We start from the raw sequence: 20,176 nt of genomic DNA, 5'->3' as shown, positions 1-20,176 counted from the left end.
GAGCTCAGCAACCAGGAAAAGATGTGCAGAAACCTTCTGCAGGGAGCGAGGGACTGGCTGGGTGCAGCTCTTAAAAACGAGCTAGAACAGGTCAGATATGGGTGGGGATTAGAAAGAATGCTCTCTCAGTAGCTGCTCCGAGTAGACCGAAATACAACCATCTTGTGGATTAAGTGCCTATTCCACAACTTCAGACTCCCAGGGAAGCGAGGGTCTGTTAATACTGGGGCCTGAGTATGGTGGGTCTGAATTTAACATGCAGTTACACCAAGATGTACAACCAGTGTAATAATATCTGCCACTTCCCAGCCCCTCTACACTGAGAAATCCCACAGAATATAAACCAAACATTCATCTTGTTCTCACCCATGTAGCTCAGGAGCACACACGTGCACACAGACACATGCTTGCACTAAGCTGCTCAGTCCTCAAGATGAAGGGAATCACGTTAATGGAAGATAAGTCAAATGAATCCTACGAAATATTAAGCTACAAATATCAAGACATTCGGATACTTGTAACATGGTTGATATTTTTCTTTTATAACTCTTAGAGGGGAGAAAACAAACAGAAAACTCTGAAGAAATACTTGCCAATATCCTGCCAACGGAAACCGAGACCCCCTGCCCCATATCCTGAAGAGCACACCCGTCTGTTCAACGTGCAAGAGCAAGGAATATTTTGTGCCTCAGAAACAACCCATCTTCCTGCAGAAGGCCAGACTACCATCTCAGACTCTGGGACTAGAGCTCCTGTCCTGGGAGGAGCCAAGTAAACGAATAAATTTTTAATACTGGGGGCCTCAATCCTGCAGCCTGCATGCCAACCAGCAGAGCACAGCAGCAGCACACACTGCCCCCACCACTTGTTTGCTGTGCACTCAGCAGAGCACTTAAGCACATGCTTAACTCTGAGCACGCTGACAAGCTTACTGGAAAGAAGAAAACCCGAAGCATGTACTTAAGTGCTTTGCTGAATCAGGGCCTAAATAAATGAAACCGCTTCACAGGTTTATCAGGGCTGGGAGGCCAGCAAGCACAGGCAGCAGTCATCACACTTCGGCTTATATGATCGCAGCCCAGAGGAACACGAGTCAGGCTTTTCTGCACGTCAACGAATACAGTTCTGTCAGTGTTGGGATTGCTGCAAATTCCCTCTCCGTGTGGCCACAGGGAAAGCCAAGAACCTCTGTGTTCGGGGCTGACATCACTCTGAGTGCTTGTGCACTGCTGCAGCGAGGCTCCCGTGCGCGCCGCCGAAGGAAAACACACATCAGACAGGAACCGGCCACTTACACTACAAAGCTTCAGTTCTCCATGTTTCAACTCCTGGCAGCAAACAACTGTAACCATTCTCACCACAGTACATCCTTACAATTCCCTTGTATTATCCTTTTTTATTTTTAGGGGGGAAGGGAACTGGCATTTTATTCACTTTGTTCTCCTGCTTATTTTAAATAGGAGGAATAAAAGCATCCATGCCAAAACTAACATACAACAAGGATAAAAAGTAGCTCCAGAAAACACAGGCTTCGTTAGCGTGCAGGAAATACAACAAAGGTGCTGCCTTTTGAACCCTTCCCAGCAAGCCAGGTCCGTCTGGCAGAGTTCATCTCCCTCACTACCAGATGGGCCAATTTCATTTCAACAGCAGCAGCATCAAAGCTGGAGAAAGCAGCAGAGCAGAGAGAAAAGCCTGTGGCCTTTATCCCTGTAAGAAAACTAGAATATCCCTGAAGCCCCTGCTCCTTTTAGAGCCTCAGGCTCTAATTGCTTCAGATGCAGGAAGACAGGGCTTGCTCCAGATGTCAGACCCAGCCTTGCAGCTACCCAAGTGAAGGGTAACAAGGGCAGTCTGAGGAGCAAAGGTCAGGCTGGGTCCCACTAGAAGCCGGCCTGAGATGCCCTCGGCGCTTGAGGTAACGTGAGGACGAGCGTATTCACTTGACGCTTGAATTCCTTCTGCTTTCCACGAAACTGATCCCCTTCCGCTGACACCCCCCATGGATGTCAATTCATGAGGACGCTTCCTGACAGCCGAGTCCAGAGATGGTAATTTATGTGACAGGGTAGATTCAAGCAGCTCCCAAGTGCAAATGATGCTATTTAAGAGAGATTGGGGGGGGGGGGGGGGGGGGGGAGAGAAGAAAAAAATTACTCAGTAGAAGTGGTGAAGTGGGTTCCTTATTTATTGGTCCTCAAGGATTTTCTGGGTCACAACTGCTCAGATGAGAAGCAAAAGTGCTGTTGCCCTAACTGACAGTCTTGGTGAGCAAGAACAGCTACTATTCCCCTTTGTCTGAAGCGGAACAGGAACCCAGCAGGCAGTGAGGGGACACTGGAGCTTTCCCAAAGCATATGTGATGCTGTCCATGTTCCCCTCCTCAACACAAACCACCAGCACATGACAGAGCCACTGAGGACCCGCTCTCCTGAGTCCAAACTCAGCCCTGTACTGCCAGGCTGCTGCATGCTTTACCCAGTTTTCCAAGTTATGGTCAATGAAAGCTCAGACCCAGCCAGCCTGGAGGGATGGACACCCTGGAGGCACAGCAATAGAGAAACTGAACCCTTAAGTTTGCAAAATTCAGACCTCAAATCTTTCACCAATTCCACTACAACTTACATCCCACCCTTGAACTATTAATGTTCTCTGAGCGTCTAGATACTGTCAGAGCCAAAGAAGACTTTTTTTTTTTTTTTTATGGCCTTTCCTCAAAGCACTAAATTCAGCTAGCAGCACAAATGACACACTCACCAGTCCTTGCAACTTTGAGACCATTCCGTAACCTTGGCTTTTCTTTGTACCTTAATGGGTATGGAAGAGCTTGGTGCATCCACCACCCCCTCCTCAATAAGCTAGCATGTGGAACTCCTCCCTCAAACAGCAATGAGATGTTTCCACTGTCAAACAAACTTCCAAATAAATACTGTGCTCCTGGAAACACTGCATGGCAAAAAGAAACGGGAACAATGAAAATAGCACATTGAACTGTTTTGTTCTGAAAGAGAAACAGAAGTCTTTAGAATACTACCACCCATCCAACAGCATTTTCACATCCTCCCATGGAAAGCCAAGTCTGAGCATCTTCCCCAGTCCTTTCTTTCTCCTCAACTTTCACAGCAGTAACAAAGAGGAATACACAAAGCTGCATCATTGCTCTTTAAAGCAACCAAAAAACAGTATAGTTGAGGGCAAGATTTTACTGGGGAGTGCTATACTCGTACATTTACTGGCAGTGATGCACAAGGTAAGATAACCCACATTTATGGGGAGCTTCCAGAGTCAGGGAGGAGGAAAAATAAGAAATATATAAAAAAAAATAATCTTCATCTAGGACCCACCGAGCCAGGAACATGATGACATCAATTCAGTTGGCTGACATTAGAGCAGCTCACTTTGGGCCTCAGAAAAGCCCAGGGCTGCCATGATTGGATCCCAGGGCAGCTCTACTTCACTTGGGACTGGTTCAAAAGTGCTGTACAACAGCAGAAGAAACCACAAAAATAACCCCCATAAGGTCAAGGTGTGGATTCTCCACTGCTGAAGTCCTGATTAGCAAGGCTCTTACCCTCTATCACAGAAAACCCAGCAGCGCTCAGATTCCTACAGACGCCAATTCCTCTGCTCTTGCAACGCCAACAGTTTGCACACAGCGGGGCTGCCCCTGACACGGGCCGGCTCCCACCCCCCGCGCTCACACGGGCTGTGCACTTGGGACAGGAGCCATCTCTGCAAATCGCAGCTTCTCCATAGCTTCTCATCGCCTGTGCACTTAATGGGCTGCAGTGTCAAGCCCGAAGAAGGTCAATTTATTTTCTGCCGTCTGCAAGAGGTATTTTTGCTTTCAAATTAGAAAATAATATTCTATTTTTTGCTCTGGCCCTCATACTTTAAAGCAAACACTTTGAGGACACGGTAGACACTTTGAGTATTTCCTTTGTGAACATTCTGTACCTGGACACTTTCTCCCTCAGGGAACAGTTTACTTAAATTAAGGTAGACCTTTACAGCTAGAAGAAAATAAACCTTCTTTTGTTCTTCTACCAGTAACTCAGAAAAGGAGCAGGTTTCCTCTACCATGGCCATGCATGAGAAGTTTCTGTTCAAGGTCTAACCACAGATGTCGGGGGCTGTGAATCACCAGGGATCATACCACGTGCCAAAGAGTCAACTTAGCCCCGAGTGCTGTCTGTTCAGAAGAGGATGGCAGAAACCAGAAGCCACATGTGCAAATAAAACAATTCCCTGATGCTGCTGCAATGGGAAAGCCTCATTGGCAGGACACAAACCCGCTACAGAAGTGGCTATGTGCACAAGGCAGATGTTTGGGCATGCAAATACCACACACCTCTGTGCTGAAGGAGCCACTAATGCTCGTCCTTCTTCCCCCATCGTTGCTGATACCGCTGGCTCAGAGTGACTTTGCAGAGTGTTTGTTACTGATTGTGACCTCTAAGGTAAGAGCAGCACCAGAAAAATCCTCCTGCTCCTCAGTGGGGAAGACTGCACATACTGCGTCTCACCTCTTCGGAAGCTCGCCAACCTTGCTAAAGCTCCTGGATTTATGGCACCCAGAAGATGGCTGTGGTGCTCTGCAGGGACAGCAGTGCTGCTGTCCTTGGGAAAATGGATCATCTATCCCTCGCCTCTGGGTGCTCCCCGCTACTCTTAGCTGCCCTGGCACGACCTAGGCACCTCTCTTACCTGGAGAGGTGGCAGCTGAGGAACCGAGGGGAAAAAAAAAACAAAAGAGAAAAAAGATAAAATAGAGCACTGCGTGGAAAGGAAGCCCTTCACTGCAGAGAAAAAAAAAAAAAAAAAAAAAGTACAAATAAACTTGGGGAACTTTATCCTCCCTTGCGTACATGCAATTCTCTACATTTACACCCTGCAGCAAACAATCACAGGAAAAATAAATGCCAAGTTTAAGGAAATATTTTAAAAAAACCTCCTTTGTTTCTGAAATCTACCATTCTTCACTGTGGACTGTGGTGCTCCTATTCCCTCAGCTGCCTGAAATCTTCACAATCTGTTTTCCTTCTTCATCAACCTCCACCACCTCTTGTCCACCAAAGTTCAAAGAACTCCCCTCCCCTTCACTCCTGCTCTTCTCCAAAACACAAATGGTTGGGAGCTATTTGCTGCTATCTGCTGGGGATTTCTAAGCCAAAAATGCATTACAAAAACACTGCAATTTAAGGAGCTTTTTTGTTTATTTGTTTGTCTTCAAACAAAGTCACAGAAGCTGCTGTGCTGGACCAACACATGTGCCTCAGCATCACAAATACCTTTCCATAGGGTGTTCCAGGGCAGCACGCAGTGCAATGATTCAAAGGGAACTTCCCCCTGTTTCGCTCAATCAATTTGTTGTTAGAATAACCACACGTGCACATTTTTGTTCTTTTGGGCTTTTGATTTCCTGCTATCAGCTTATTTGGGACCAGTTAGAGAATAAGACCCCTTTTCCTACTCCAGCTCTCTGCCAGGAGTGATGGTGTCCCACTGCAATCCCACACCCTCCTGTGGGATATGGGTGCTCTTGGGGGATGCTCTGCTGGTCAGGCAGCCAAGCGGGAGTTTTACTTGAGCCAGGCTCCAGCACAGCACCCATTGCTCCCCGGCCACAGATACACAGAGAAGGATGCTCCCTTCTGTTGGGACCCATCTTGCAAATCCCTTTTAGCTTCCTAGGGGAGGCAGCTTCCTGGTGCTAAGGGCCAGGGAGCCGCGTTAGAACAGGGCAGCTAACCCAAAAGAAGCATTTCCTCTGCAGTGCAGAAGCAGCTACTGCGCTGCTGTGAAGCAGTGTTAAAATCCCCTCCAGTGCCAGCACCGCTTGGGAGGGGTTAGGACCACAATTACACCAGCTGCAAACACAAAAGAAAAAAAGAAAAAAAAAAAAGTTGGCAGGGATCTCTGGAGGTCAGCTAATCCAAACCCCGTCTCAAAGCACAGTATGCTTCAGAGGTGGATGCTTCCATCTCCAAGCACAAAGAGAGCTGTCTCACACAAAGAGAGCTCAATTGAGTCAAACAAATTTACAGAGGAGACAGGAAAGGCCAAGGCTCATTAAGGCTTGTTCCCCACCACGTAATCGTAAGAAATAGGATCAAGCAGATGTATCCCACAATCTATCTGATTATCCTACTCAGTGTTCAAGAAACCCCCAAGGTCCTTGCCAATCAGATAAGTGTCCTCGTGTGTTTGGGCAGACCGATGGGGACAGCTGAGGGGAGGGAATGCCTTTACCCAACTGCCCTTCATGGGATTCTGCTGGCAGCCACGACCTGTGGGCCTCTTGTGAGCTCTAAGCATGGCCCAAGCCCTCAAGCCAGCCAATATACTCCATGAAGTAGCAGAAATACTAAAATCGGAGCCCAGCTCAGCCATTTGCCGTGCTCCAGAGGAGGCCTGGGGCTCTTGGGAGGTGTCAGGCTTGCTGCATATGCAGAGGACACCTGCCCAGGTCTGGTGCTTCATAGGTGCCTCTGCCCATGTGCACGTACTTGTGCCTGGAAAATTCTCACTCCAGACCTCTCAATCACAGAGCCTGCTGCTCAAGGAGACGGATTTTCTCCAGCAGGAAAGCATTTTCCATTCAGGTCCCATAGCGCATCTCCTCAAAGCACCTATGTGCTCCCACACAGACACTATAGTTTCACCCACTCACACGTTAGCTGTCCTACCTGGTGGCCTGCAGAAAGAGGAGACAGCATTTGGACAGTGGTTCAAGTTCTCTCTCAGCTGGAAGAATTCACAGAAAACAAAAATAGTTTTTCTTTTAACATTCTTTGTACTGAGCGCTTGGATAAGCCATAAGTAACTTGGCAGCAAACCAGTTTGGTACAAACACAGAACACCAGAACACAATGCAGTCATCACAAAGCCACCACTCTGGGCCAGACAGTAATTTTCCCCTTCGCATAGGGCAGGCCTCCAAAGTCTTTATGCTACTACATTCAAGTCCATCTGAATTACACGATGTGTTAAAAATGAGGACTCCTGCACAATAACGAAAACACCTATCACTTACAGGCTACACGGAAGGGCATACCATGCACAAAAGTACTCAAGAAACATTTGTGAAACGATTCAGCACTTGGGAAAAGCCTTGACTTATTTCTCAACTCAGACCTCTAACAGCATCCTCAGGTTGCAAATCAAATAGGTGATGACAGAATGAGACTGAAAGACCAGTAACAAAAGCATCCAACGTATTAAGACAATTTCTTTCACGATTAAAAGAAATTAGAACATGCAGGAAAATCAGGAAAAGCAAACACAGCAATGAACTGAGAGCATATTTTCCACTTCCATATGCCAGTGAAAATCCAGAGCAGCCTAGTCCCAAACCCCAAAGGCATTATTGTCGTGCAGGTAGTTGCCACAGGTCACCACTTAAAGAGGAAAGATGCTCTAGTCTGTAAGTGCCAGACCAGGACCCTGGAAACAGGGGCTCAAGCCCTGCTGCAGCCACAGGTGCCCCAAGTGACAAGTCACTTAATCCCTCTGCAAACAGGTCCGTTACATCCCTATCTCTCAGTGATGTTTGGCAGATAAAACCCAGGAACAGCCATCAGGCATTGAGAAACTACTATAGTAAAGGCGGTATAAGCACTAGATGAGTAGATTTGTCTCAGACCCCACAGGCTTCAACAGGATCAAAGGCATGTCCAACCACTCCAATCTTGCTTGGGCAGCAATAAGCACCGTCCCAGCATGGACGGGAGGCACTGCCGTAGTACGTGCTGGGGAGCAGCCAAGCCAAGAGGCACCTGCAAGGTGTAAGGGCCAGTTCTGGCAGCGTATTTTGGCTCCAAGTGCCACCCGTTCATCTGGTGGCCCAGGGCCGGGGCTGCCTGCCTGGTGCCCCTGTGGGACAGAGGGGCTGGAGATGCATGTGGAGAGGAGCCAGCGCTGCTAAGCCCTGAAAAAGGCAAGGGGAAGTCAAAGTCGCCCTTGAGACACTTCCCAAGCCGTTCAAAGTTAGTGTGTTGGCTTCTCCTGCCTTCCACACACCCCAAAATCTGTTATTCATTGCTCTTCATCTCACTGCCAGGTGGATGAATCAACTTTTCAGGGATTGAACATCCTCTGTTCTCCCTGAGATGCCTGAGTCATGGATGCCAACTGAAGTCCTCAGATCTTCAATTCTCTCCTTATCTTCCTGCATCTGTAATGTGACAGCCTCCAACTTCTCTCCCCTGTGGAAGTCTTAGTGACCTGAATTGCTTCCAATTTCCCACTTCAGGTTGGTGGCATGCTTTTCTTCCAGAAAGCATCTGACTCAGCATGAATCAAAACCAGGAGCCTGAGAAGGTGGGCTCTAGCCTAGCTAGGGCAGATGTACAGACGAACACCACTTTCCACGTGCCCCGTCCTTCCTGCCACCGCCCCGCAGCCCCCAGCTACTCATGGCCAACAACATGCAAACACACAAGCACCCATCCCTGCCTGGTTGGGTGTCTAAGCCGACTTTTAAGGCAGCGTGCAAAAAAAGAACAAATAGGGATATATTCTCTCAAACCTTGAGTGTGCACTCTGAACCACCATCCATCAATGCACTTGTTTCCCCCCACACAAGGGAATGAGCTTGGGTGATGGCAGAGGGAAGAGGGGATAGATGGCAAGTGGAGTCTTTGTTTTAATTGGCTGCTGTTAAGAACATTAGAAGGATGCTTGAAGGAGAATGATTACGGGCAGAGTGCAGAGGAGGTAATCAAAGGTGTCCGACAAACTGAATTTATGATATGGCTTAGCAATCTATCACCTGGCTATCACTCCTACGTACATGCACATACATAAGCCTCAAAATATATTTAGCTCAGAGGGGTCTGGAAAAAAGTGGCTGTTCTTGCAACCCTAGCTAACAGCACTTTGCTCGTTACAACACTACGGAAGCAATTTATTTGAAATCAGGGAGGGAAATCAGTTCAGATATAAAGGATAAATTGTTCTAAATTCTTCTAAGTGTGAAGACAACTTTGTTTACTAAATACATATGAGGGAACATATGCGTACAGCACAAACTCAGCAGTGGAAATTTGGCTCCCTGCAATTCCCTGTGATATAGATGCATTTTTTCCAAAGGAAGTCCAATGATCTTGTTTGTTTTCACCGTTAATAGAGGAGTTCAATGAAATTTTCTATTGGGAAAGTCTAATGAGGTCAGAATAACAGAACAGAGTAACTAGGAAAGAATGTCCTTGCATTTTATATTTAGAATAAGGATAAAGGTGGGGCCTTGCAAGAGGCAGGGGATGGGCCTGGTTTGGCACACATGGCCAGGCTGGAACACTTGGTCCTGTGAGCGTGGGGGGCCTTTTGAGCTTATTTTTCCAACAGCTAATCCCTTGCCAAAATCAGCAACAAGAGAGTGGAAGGGTCTGGCTGGGAGAAGAGCACAGCAATGCCTGGGGGTGCACAGGCAGCCGGGGCGGCCCCAGGGACCGACTGTGGCTGGGCAGCTCTTAGCCACACTCCCCTCCTCAACCTGCTTCCCTTTCTTTCCTGGGAAGAGGAGTGTCTTCAGCAGCATCACTGAACTGGAGATCTCTCTACCTCTGCACATTAAATGGAATACAAATTACAACAGGGCAACCGTTGTGGAGGGAATCAGGAGCAAGAAAAGCCTGATGCAGCAGCGCAGAGGGGCACACGGTGCTGCAAAGGGAGCAGCCAGCAGTACAACAGGGAATAGGATTTACTCTGTTGTTAAGGCTGGATGTCAAAACCCAGTGAGACAGCCTCAGGGAAAGAGAGAAGGGCCAGAGTAAGGCTGTGAAAATGAAAAGGAAGGAACAAAGCTAAATAAAAGAACGAAGGCAGAGCAGGAAGTGGCTTGACTGGGATAAACAGGTAAGGAGGAAAAAGGGTGCATTCAAGAGCAAGCAGGCCGTGGTCTGTTTCCTGGCACCAGCTAATCTGATTGGCATGGAGATACAAGAAACAGAGGCTTAAATAGCCCATGGGAGCAGATCTTCAGCTGGGGAGAGCCATCATCACTCAGCAATTAACTCCCTCACAGGCTCTGCCCCTAAACCCAAAGCACTGAGCTGACCCTGCTGAGCACAGCCAACACATAACAAAGGCAAACAAGATGAAGCGTCTTTGTAAGGGTTAACAGACAGCAGAGAACAAGCTGTTCCATGCATTCAGGTCAGGAAAAACAGGACTGGGACTTGACACAGGCACCATGCGCGATTTGCTCTGCCAGAATCACCAGAGCTCAAGCAGAGGAGCAGCCAACTCTGCCCACTAAGAATGAAACCACAAGGAGCTTCACCTTAATATCGGCAAGGACAGAGTTAACCCAGGGGAGTATCTGGTGGGGGTACAGTTTAGGGAGCACCAAAGCACCCAAGAAGACTGGAGACAAGCACCTCTGCTCTGATCCTTGATATTTTCTCTAGGAAAGGAGAAAGGGAAGGCTAAACAGGGGGAAAGCGTGCAGGACTAGGTGTAAAGCACCCTTTCACCCCTCCTGTGCTGCCCAGAGCTGCAGGTCTCCTAGTTGGGCTGAAGATGTAGGTGGAAATAACCCAGCAGACTGGAACCAGAATGACAGGAATGGTGCAGGGAGGGCAAGAAAATGCTTCTTGGCAGGCAGTCATGGGAGGCTGAACTTGCCCTCCAGCATGCAAGTTCTCAGTGGTATGCTGCCTGCAAGTCCTTCCTCTGCTCCCATCCATAGGCAGGTGTGGGCAGGAGAGGGCAAGGCCTCCAAGCAGCAGGAGAATGGAGGAATGACCCTCCTTTCAGCTGGAGCCAAGGAGCCAGCAGCACCCACAGATGCCCAAGAGTAGCAGACAAGGCAGACATGCACCATCTCCCACCCCAGTGCTCCCCAGCCTCCCACTATTTCTAACTCTGAGGACTTCCCGAGTCTGTTGTGGTTTGCCTGCTCACTATTCCCCAAACAGCTCCTCCCTTTGTACTTGCCCAGTCTCCCCAGTACTTGTGCAAGCTTCTCGCGCCCACAACACCTTCTGGCAAGGACCACCACAGCTCCACCATGCCTCATGTGAAAGAGTAAAATCTCCTTTGGAATCCTTGGCCACAATCACACCCTTATCTCCCCGCCTTCCCCCTGGTTGGTTTTATGATATTCTGCAGACAGAGTCAGTCTCTTCCCAGACACACATCCTTTTAGGGACTTCTAGTATCAGTGATGAAGTTACAATCTATGTACGGCAGTTTACAAAGCTTATTTTCCCCTTAGATAAAGGGGAGGGTCAGGGTGACATAGACCGATCATAGGATGAAGTGCGACAATTTCCAACCCTTTCTGGGAGCTCAACGCAGTAAGTCTCATTTGCAACCCCAGACTCGGGAGAAAGCTTTCAATTAAAAAAAAATTAACAGTGACCTTGAATACAAGGGCTACAATTTAACTAACCCACATTCAAGCTTTGTTAATAAAGAAGCTCTTCTGTAGGCTACAGCACAAAGGCACTTTTCCAAAGATCAGGTTACTTCTGCCCAGCTACGCCACGGTGGAAATTTTAGAGATCTCAATATAAAAGCTCCAAGAGAGTGCTCCTCTGTGGACACCTCCCTGCCTGCTCTTCACCCTCTGCTCTGCAAGGAGCAAGGTAAACTCAGGCCTGGCTCAATCCATGGGTAAGGCAGGGCTTGCAATTAAGCAATAATGATCACAATCACAAAGCATTTTCAAGGGACTGATGACCAACTGGGTGGGGTTACATTACAATCCATTAACCTAATCAGCATTTAAACCTCAGGAACTACACAGCAGAGGCTGCCACCGGGATTATAAAACAAAATGAGAACATACTCTTAAAACATGCGTCTTTCAAGGCTCTGGAGAGCCTTACAGCTACGTCTTCACAGATAATCACATCACAGGTACAGATCAAGGTTAACAAATAAGTGCCCAGAGCTAATGAGCCAGTTTATTCGTCTTACCTAGCAGAGAAGTGTTTTTTACCCTCCATCCCATGGTAATGTTACCTTGACAGGTGCAGTGCCCACAGTAAATACTATGTCTGTCCCATATTCTGAATTATTCCTTTAGGAATGAGGGCAAAGATACATATTTGGGGAAAGGATGCTTCATACACAGCTCACAGCATCAGAAAATTAAGCTGACTGGAAGAGCAAAGCCTGATACTGCCCCTAAAGCAGAACTTGTTTGGTATCACTACTCATAAGCCAGTTAAACTAGGGAGTTGCTCCTCTGAAGCCTTTTCTACTTATTTCTTTATGGATTATAGGGTAAGGGAAAAGCCACAAACTTCAAAGAAATGTCCTGGAAATGCCACATGCCCTAGGACACCCCATATATCCCACTGGCAGTAGCACTGAACCTGACTTTACTCCTCTCCTCAATTGCTACTCTACCTCTTAACAAAACATCAGTTTCATGCCTTTGCTGTTATTGACTAGCTGGGATATCACTGCAACACGGTGACAGTTGGTAATTAGTATTTTTAACTCTGGGGAAGTCTTCTGTATGGCAGTACTTCCTGCCGGGGTCAGTTTTAATATGCTGTCCTCACTCCTCTGGAAGGCTGACTTGCCAAGAAGAGGACCAAGGTCTTCGAAGTGCTATCAGACTACGAGGGAGCTATCAGGTCCGAATATTCTCATCTCCATCCACACAGACGTTCAGCACTGCAGCATGGATTTTTCCAGTTTTCCTGTGGTTTTAGACTCTAGCTCAGTACAACCCCCAAGTTCCAGACCATTTCTGCCTGGCTGGGGGCTGTGCCTGCAGAGAGGAGGGCTCTTTTTGTCTGGATCTTTGTTCTTTCAACATCATCTAAACATCACTCCCTTAACACCTGATTTCATATTTCAACCCCTTTAATTACACACAGTGGAGATTCTATCGGAAATCTGATTATTGTTTGAAGGTCTGAGCACTTCATCCCAGCCTCGGAATTGATCTATCGACTGCTTTTAAATCTCCCATTTTAATTTAACATTTAACACTTTATACCCGCATTAATTACGTTTCCCATGATCAATATCAACAAACACCATCTCTGGCCCTCTCCCGATAGAGAGACCTCGGAGACCTTGCTCTGCCAAAATTCTCAAGATAGCTTTGCTCTTGAACATGGCCGTTTACAGGGCTGATCTCTCCAGCTGGAAACGAGGAGAAAGAAAAACCCATGAAAATCAGCAGTACTAAGTAGCAAGGTTTAGTGAGCAACACCCCCGGCAGAGACGCGCAGGCGCAGACCTGGCCCAGGAGGTGGCCTGGGGACTGGCCTGGCCTCAGGACACGGGGAGTGGAAACTCCAGCCAGCTCACCATCCATCTGTTCCACCTCCATCTCAGCTGGAGGGGGCCTGGGGTCGGATGCGGGGAGCCACCGTGCATAGGCTCCACCATAACTCCTGCCCACGCTGAGCAGCGGGTGAGCTGGGCTCGGCCTGTCCAAGAGCTGCACGCAAGCACTGGGACATGGGAAACGCCGACAGGTCTATTGGGGAAAGCGAAGCTTTACCACACCTCAGTATCTCCTGGCATTTAACCAGCCTGCAGGTCTAGGTTCCTCTGCGTGCCTTGCTGCAGCACAACATGGAGAGCAAAGCACTTCTCTGATCCCTGCGTCTAACAGATCTCTTATGAGCAAACACAAACTGCACAGACCGATTAAGGCAGACACCCATCATGCTGCTTTTATATCCAGCCACTGCCACCTCTCAAAGGTGGCTGCTATAATGGCCTGGAAGGGTCCAGCTTTGCCAGGAGGACAATACCAGATTTCCTTCTCCAGGACATGGGAAGCAGAACTGGAAGTGCTTGAGAGGAGTGCTCCTCTTACCCTGTCTGCAATGCATTTGTGTTCTTGTGTTGCAACTGGAGATAGAAGAAGATGGCATTCCCAGTGTCGCAGAAAACCAGAATATTTGTCCCTGAATAATTTCTCTAGTATATTAATCACAAATCATTCTTATGCAAAGGCTGCCCTGTACAGCTGCCAAGGTCAGCAAGACCTTGCTTTATTTGCTGCATAAGAGCTGGCTGCATAAGTTTTACCTTGTACATATTTTTTCCATGCATTCTCCTGTCTTATATTTCCCTGCTGCTAGTTCCTATGCATCTTGCTGTCTTGTTCAGTAGGTCATGCTACCTTCTCCGACTGTTTATAAAGACTACCCAATACCCAATCCTCCAGAACAGTCAAAATTCCAGCAAACTGACTCTCACGGTATGTTTAATTCAAAAGACACCAAGGACAATATTGAATAGCAATTTTCAAGGAAAACATGCTCCACAGCTTTTGCTAACAACATCAATATGTTTCTATTTTCAGGAGGTCTTGACCCGCTATCCACTCACACAGCCATCACTGTTCACATTCTAGTATCTACATACAGATGATTTTTTTGTGCAAGGATTGCATTCAACCAAATGGCACTGCCTGCACACACAAGCTCTGGATTACAATACCAGCAAGTGCAGATTTCAGGAAGCAGCCAAGCACTGAACAGCCTGGATCTAAGTAGATGCCAGGGTCTGAAAATAAGGCCCTATGCTTTTTAAACTGCAGACACCTTCTTACAATCTATAGCCAATGGTTATACCTCAACAAAGGACTCTCCCTCTCCCCAGTTTACTAAATCCTGTGACACTGCAGGGGCAACAGTCAAATTTAGATATTTGTGCAAGAAAGAAAAATAGTATTTTGAAACTGTACAACATCGTGATACTGCAAAGGACTCAAATTTCAGGAAACTTTAATCCAAGCAGTCCCTTTGCAGAAGAACAGTTAAATGCCCTCCCTACCTGAGGGCAGAGACCAGCTAGGCAAACTTCACAAGAACCTGCCCTGCTCAGGAAGCATGCTGCCTTGACTCAGCCTCTAAACCCAAATCAATGGGGAGATGGCAAGCAAAAATGTCTAACACTACCACTGATCTGCCAGGAGCAGAGCAGCAGAGTCCCTCAGTGACATCAGTTCTTTCTTGATGGTTTATTTCAAGCTACACCTCACCACACCTGATCTACCACAGCAGCATTTGGTGGAGCTCTTGCTTATCAGTGTCTGATGCAAACAAGCTGCCAGCCAGCGAGGAGATCTGGTCTGGTGGGAACAGCAAGCCAGGACTCCAAATGAAGGCTCACACATCCTTCTTCCATCCCAGAAACCAAGCAGTTTTGGCCATCCCATTTGGCCCCTCTAATGTTGCTTGAACCCCATTCACACGTTACAGTTAATAACACTAACGTCATATCACCCTGAGTGTTCTCCCTGAGGGCTACGAGCTCCTCAGGGTACAAACCCTCTCCCCCTTTATTCTGCAGCAGACTCTGACCTTGGTAGGACCCCACAGCCATTGCTGTAACACAAACCATCATTCAATCTTAAAACAGATACTGGTGCCAGAAGTCTCTCAAGCGGAGACCAGCAGCATTACAATGGGGCTGCGCAGAGGGGTTAAGAAGCACTGCTGAAAAGGGATGCAAACAAGGACTTCAGGCTCTGAGCAAGCACGCTTTGCCATACATGCAGCTCAAAAGGTTAGCATCACTTGTGAGCAAGAACTGTCTGGCTGAACGTACTGCCTTTGTTAACTGAGAACAGCTACATGATGGAGTGGGCTAATTAACTGCATTTTACTTTTGGGGACCCAGGTTTAAATCCTGGCTCTTGTCACAGCTGAAAATGAATTTAGGGACTACAATGAGAGCCGAGATCATTTATTTTCCACAAAATCATCAAATAATTGCCAGTCTCCTGACAGAGAGGCCCAGAACTCTATGCAAGGACACTGGCGCTTATGCTGTTATTTCCCCAAGTAGAAAAGTTATTAATGGATTGATGTGAGCGGTCATCACAGCTATTGGTGCTACTTAGCTAGAACGAGCACCCAAATGAAGAACCTCACCATGCAACATGGTGTATGCTTCATGATGCAGTGTTGTACAGATTGCATATCCTACAGGGAGGGAAGACGTGCCTGGCAGGACTTAAATTTTCATACAGATTCATATATCCCTTGAATTTAGAGGGGCATAATGCAGCCCTGGTGTAACTCTAGTCGCTTCACTGAAAAACCACCAGGGTTAGTTGTGGTCCAGGGGCGCCGAGGGTAATTTCCCCACTTCCTCACAGCGGAAGGCCACTGAGCAGAGCCAGCAGGGAAGTGAGTACTTTCCCCATAAAGTAATTCTCTATTTTTATCTTGCTAAGCAAGTTTTTCATTTAGAAACCAGAACTCCTGCTTCAGGGAGAAGCCAAGCACCCTTTTCCTTTCAGATTTTTACCACAGAAGTTTTCATCTAAACAAATAAGCCATTTTTCCATTGAAAGGAATCATCGTGGAAAAACCAGAACCAGATTATCTCCAAGCAAGAAGTACAGACAAATTGCATTCCCAACTCTGGCGGCAGCATGTTCCTTCATACTACTGTTTGCAGTGTCACCTCACCTCTCTGTCACCCATCTCCCAGGTCACCCATGCCCAGTGATGGGGATCCTCGGTGTCAAAGCACTTCTGAGAGCAACATGCTCAACGTGTAAGTTAAGCAGCAGCTGGTGATTGTGAACCACAGTTTTGGACACAATATGCTGCTCTACTAAAGCACTGGGGTTATTGCTTCTGAAGTGCCATCATTCTCCTCTTTCCTCCTCTCAGAAAAGAGAGAGTCTCCAGCATCCTCAGCTGCCAGCACAACTGAAGATGGGCAGGAAGACGCAACAGAGGTCAAAAAGAGCACAGAAACATTTTCTGAAGCAGCCTCTGGCACATAATGCTCAACAACACAGCATGGCTCAGCAGTACAGCACCTTTCATCTGCACCAAGCAGGAGACCCGGACACTTAACCCTGTACCACAACAAAGCGAGGGGTGGGTGTTGTCTTCATGGCAGGGTTTTACAGCAAGCCAAAGGTTTGTGTGGAAGGCTTCTCTTGAACAGCAGAAAAGGAAAGCTTAAGTCAGACTTCTATCCAAAAAGTCAGACTCGGGGGAAAGGGATCCGTCAGAAGACATCCATGAACTGGGGAAGAAGGGAGAAGCAGCCACAGTGTTCTGGGGGCTGACGGAGAACCTGGGGACAAGGAGGTCCCTGCTCCCAGGCAGGGTGAGATTCCCAAGGCCAAATCAAATTCTGCAAGTAAGGGCCATGCGTCTCCCCCCACCGTTATCTTTAAATCCTCTTTACTTTGCGAAGCTATTCTCCACCCTCCTTCCCTTTTAATCACGCCTGACCTACAGATGTCAGCCTCATTTCGGCTAAGTCAACACAACTGTCACATCTAGGATGCTGTTACAGGAAAAACCTTACTTACACTCTTGGCAGGATTCCAGAGCCTACTTCTTGGTCTAGACCTGACCTCGTTCCTCTTCTGCAAGCTTAATCCTTTACCTTAAGGGCACAGCGAACGCACAGGGACTCCAATGTGGGCCTGTCTACACTCAGTCTCCCCTCCAGCCTGCAGAGCCAGGAGACTCTTTTGATCACACTGCATAAACACTAACGATTATTGACAGGAGGCTCCCTCAGAACTGCACATTCTTCAAAAACACACATATGTTCAAGAGCCAAAAAGCAAATGCAAAACACACGCTTTATGTTCTGTGAGGTAAACCCCTACCCTAGAGCTCACCCAACATGACACGAACCTTCAATCAACAGACCCCGAAGTATCCTCAGATGCAGCCCTGGCATTGCACTGAAACATAGCCACATCTGATACATCCAGCTTCATCTAAAGGTTAGAATAGTATGGTATGGTATGGGTTGGAAGGGACCTTAAAGATCATCTAGTTCCAACCCCCCTGCCATGGGCAGGGACATCTTCCACTAGGCCAGGTTGCTCAAAGCCCTGTCCATCCTGGCCTTGGGCACTTATTCATCCGTTAGCATAAACACACAAGACATCATTGCAGGACACCAACTGAACACGAAGGACTTCAACCAGCTACCACGTCACCTTCCAACAGTACTTTACTAGGTACAACCCAGCGACTTGCTGCAATGGTACGGTCAAAGTAAGAACTAGCTCATGGTATGTCACACCTGGCCCGTTCCTTGCGGTCCCCCACCCCTCACGGCCAACATGTGGGAGTCACAGGTTGGAGGTGGATGGAGAACAGCTTGTCCTATCTTGCCCAAACACATCGTATAAACAGGGTACCAAGAATGAGTGGGATCTGGCTCATGCACTCCACCTCGGGACCCAAAAGCCTCAGCCTCGGTCACATATCAATAGCAGCAGTGGAAATATCAACCGTGAATGAGGTATTAGCAACTAATCTGCTATCAGATTATTCCAATAAGGCAGATAGCTGTGGATTCAACCTTCGGGCAACAACACAGGTGTTTCTTGGCTCTCAGAGACATTTGCACAGTGTTTTCTTTAAATGTGTGGAATGTTCAGAACCCCAATTATCTGTATCTGACACGACGCTGAACCAGCACCCTCCTGGTTCACAGGAGCTGTAAAAACAAAACTCCACCGAGGCTAGGAGGAGCCTTTGGATCAAATTATCTGAGCTCTGAAACAGTCCTTGAATGCGTGCTGCAAGAAATCCTCCGTACAGATACACCTTTCATATCACAGGAGGAGGAGGGGAGGGAGGGGAAAAGAGATTAAAAACAAGACAAAAGCCAGATCCTCAGGTAACAGAAAAATCAGAGATGCTCCCTCAGTTTACACTATCACGGATTTGAGCCAAAGGTGATTTAAAGTCCTTTTATGGAATATCTTAATCTGCCTTTCTATCTGCTATGTGTGTAAAATAGGCAGTGCTTTTCAGAGAAATTATTTATTCAGTTTTACAGTGACTAACCTGAATTTCCAGACTGCTTCAAAAGAAAAACTGAAGCGTTTCTTTACAAAAGGCAAGGAGCATTAGGCTTCTTACCCCCTCCTTGTTTTCCTCTTTCTTTTTTCCTCCATCCATCAGCCGAAATATCTCTACTTCTCATCTAATAAACAATGTACCTTTCCACCAAAAAAAAAAATGTTCTTTCCTTCACCTCCACGACAAAAATGTGCTGACAATTTCTTCAAGTTTTTTTTGCTGAAGCCACCCAAAGTGGAATAAGTTCCTTTTTTAAAAACTGATTTTTCAGTTTAGCCATCTACTTGGAAAAAAAAAAAACCAAACAGCTAGCCTTACATCACTGGCTGCAGTCTTACAACAAACATGAAGCTGAAAGCGTGGGATTACCAAAGGTTTGGTGTTAGTGGGGCACCCTAGATTAAACATCCAGTCAAAAGCAAATTACAGGGCCAGTGAAAGTGGCCACACTGTTGCATGAACCGCCTCAATGTTACTTCCCAGATTAAAGAACAGAAAGTAGCAGCACAAAACTTAATTTAAATACAACTAAGGCTCTAATCCAAATCCATGAAATGGAAGGACAGATTCAAAAAGGCATGGACTCACCAGGATGTGCTTCTGGCACCCAGGGGAGGTGTCCTGGGGACAGGGAGCTCAGGTAGCACACACGGATCTTCACCGAGGTGCCTACTACGTGCCTGCCACAGGGGAAGCAATGTCACACACAGCGGGTCTGATTTAAGGCAAGATTTAAGGCCCCTTACAACTACATTTCATCACGAGTAAGCTCTAATTCTGGGAGGTGGAGGGCGGATGTACATTTTCTTGTGTGGAGATGCCCTCCACTCAACCCAGCCTAAGACCTTCACTTACACCAGGCTGTGATTAGGGGATTCAGGTCATGAGCAAGCAGATCTTGCGCTTTAATTCTCTCTGTCTCTCTCGTTTTGGTTGCCTGAATCTCTAGGATGAGCAACATCACATTCTTGCAGAAACCTAAGATGACTTGCATGCACCAGCTTTCTCCCTCACAACAGGGAGAGGCATGAAGTCGATTGTGATAGCCGCCCACCCAGAGCCATCGGATGCTGCCGCTGTGCCACAGCACTCTGTCCCCACATTAAAGGCTCAAAACAACAATCCTAAAGCCAGTCTCACCTCTTTGTCTCCACAATCCAGCTAACAATACTGCATCGAGTGCATCAATACTGTCGCATTTGTATCTTCCCTTGGTACGCCCCCCAAGAAAGATGTACATCCAAAAATACAGCAGCCTGCACGCCCTCTCGCTTCCCCAGCTAGCAGGCTTCCTCCCAAGATCACCCTGCTGAGAACAACTTCAGCAATGTACAGGTTTAAGATCATCCTAAAAACACCCCACGCACCCAACATAAGACTGC

The 20,176-nt window shown here is 47.3% G+C and overlaps 1 protein-coding gene across 6 annotated transcripts in view; it reads right to left on the bottom strand.

Moving 5' to 3' along the window:
• Window positions 1-20,176, bottom strand: part of LOC104365050 (muscleblind-like protein 3) — a 91,355-nt gene that overhangs the window by 59,667 nt on the left and 11,512 nt on the right. Inside the window, exon 1 of one of the 6 annotated variants that reach the window (XM_032993779.2) lies at window positions 19,383-19,548. The exons of 4 other annotated variants lie outside the window; for them this stretch is intronic. The gene's annotated coding sequence lies outside the window, so the exon portion shown is untranslated. Of the gene's footprint in view, window positions 1-19,382; window positions 19,549-20,176 lie in introns of those variants that run through there. One more of the 6 variants, XM_032993782.2, reaches the window with a different exon arrangement.

The sequence above is a fragment of the Tyto alba genome, unplaced genomic scaffold (assembly GCF_018691265.1).
Source record: "Tyto alba isolate M040663 unplaced genomic scaffold, T.alba_DEE_v4.0 Super-Scaffold_5, whole genome shotgun sequence".
Classification (NCBI taxonomy): domain Eukaryota; kingdom Metazoa; phylum Chordata; class Aves; order Strigiformes; family Tytonidae; genus Tyto; species Tyto alba.
The sequence above is the reverse complement of the archived record's forward strand: the minus strand, read 5'-3'. Positions and strand labels throughout refer to the sequence as shown.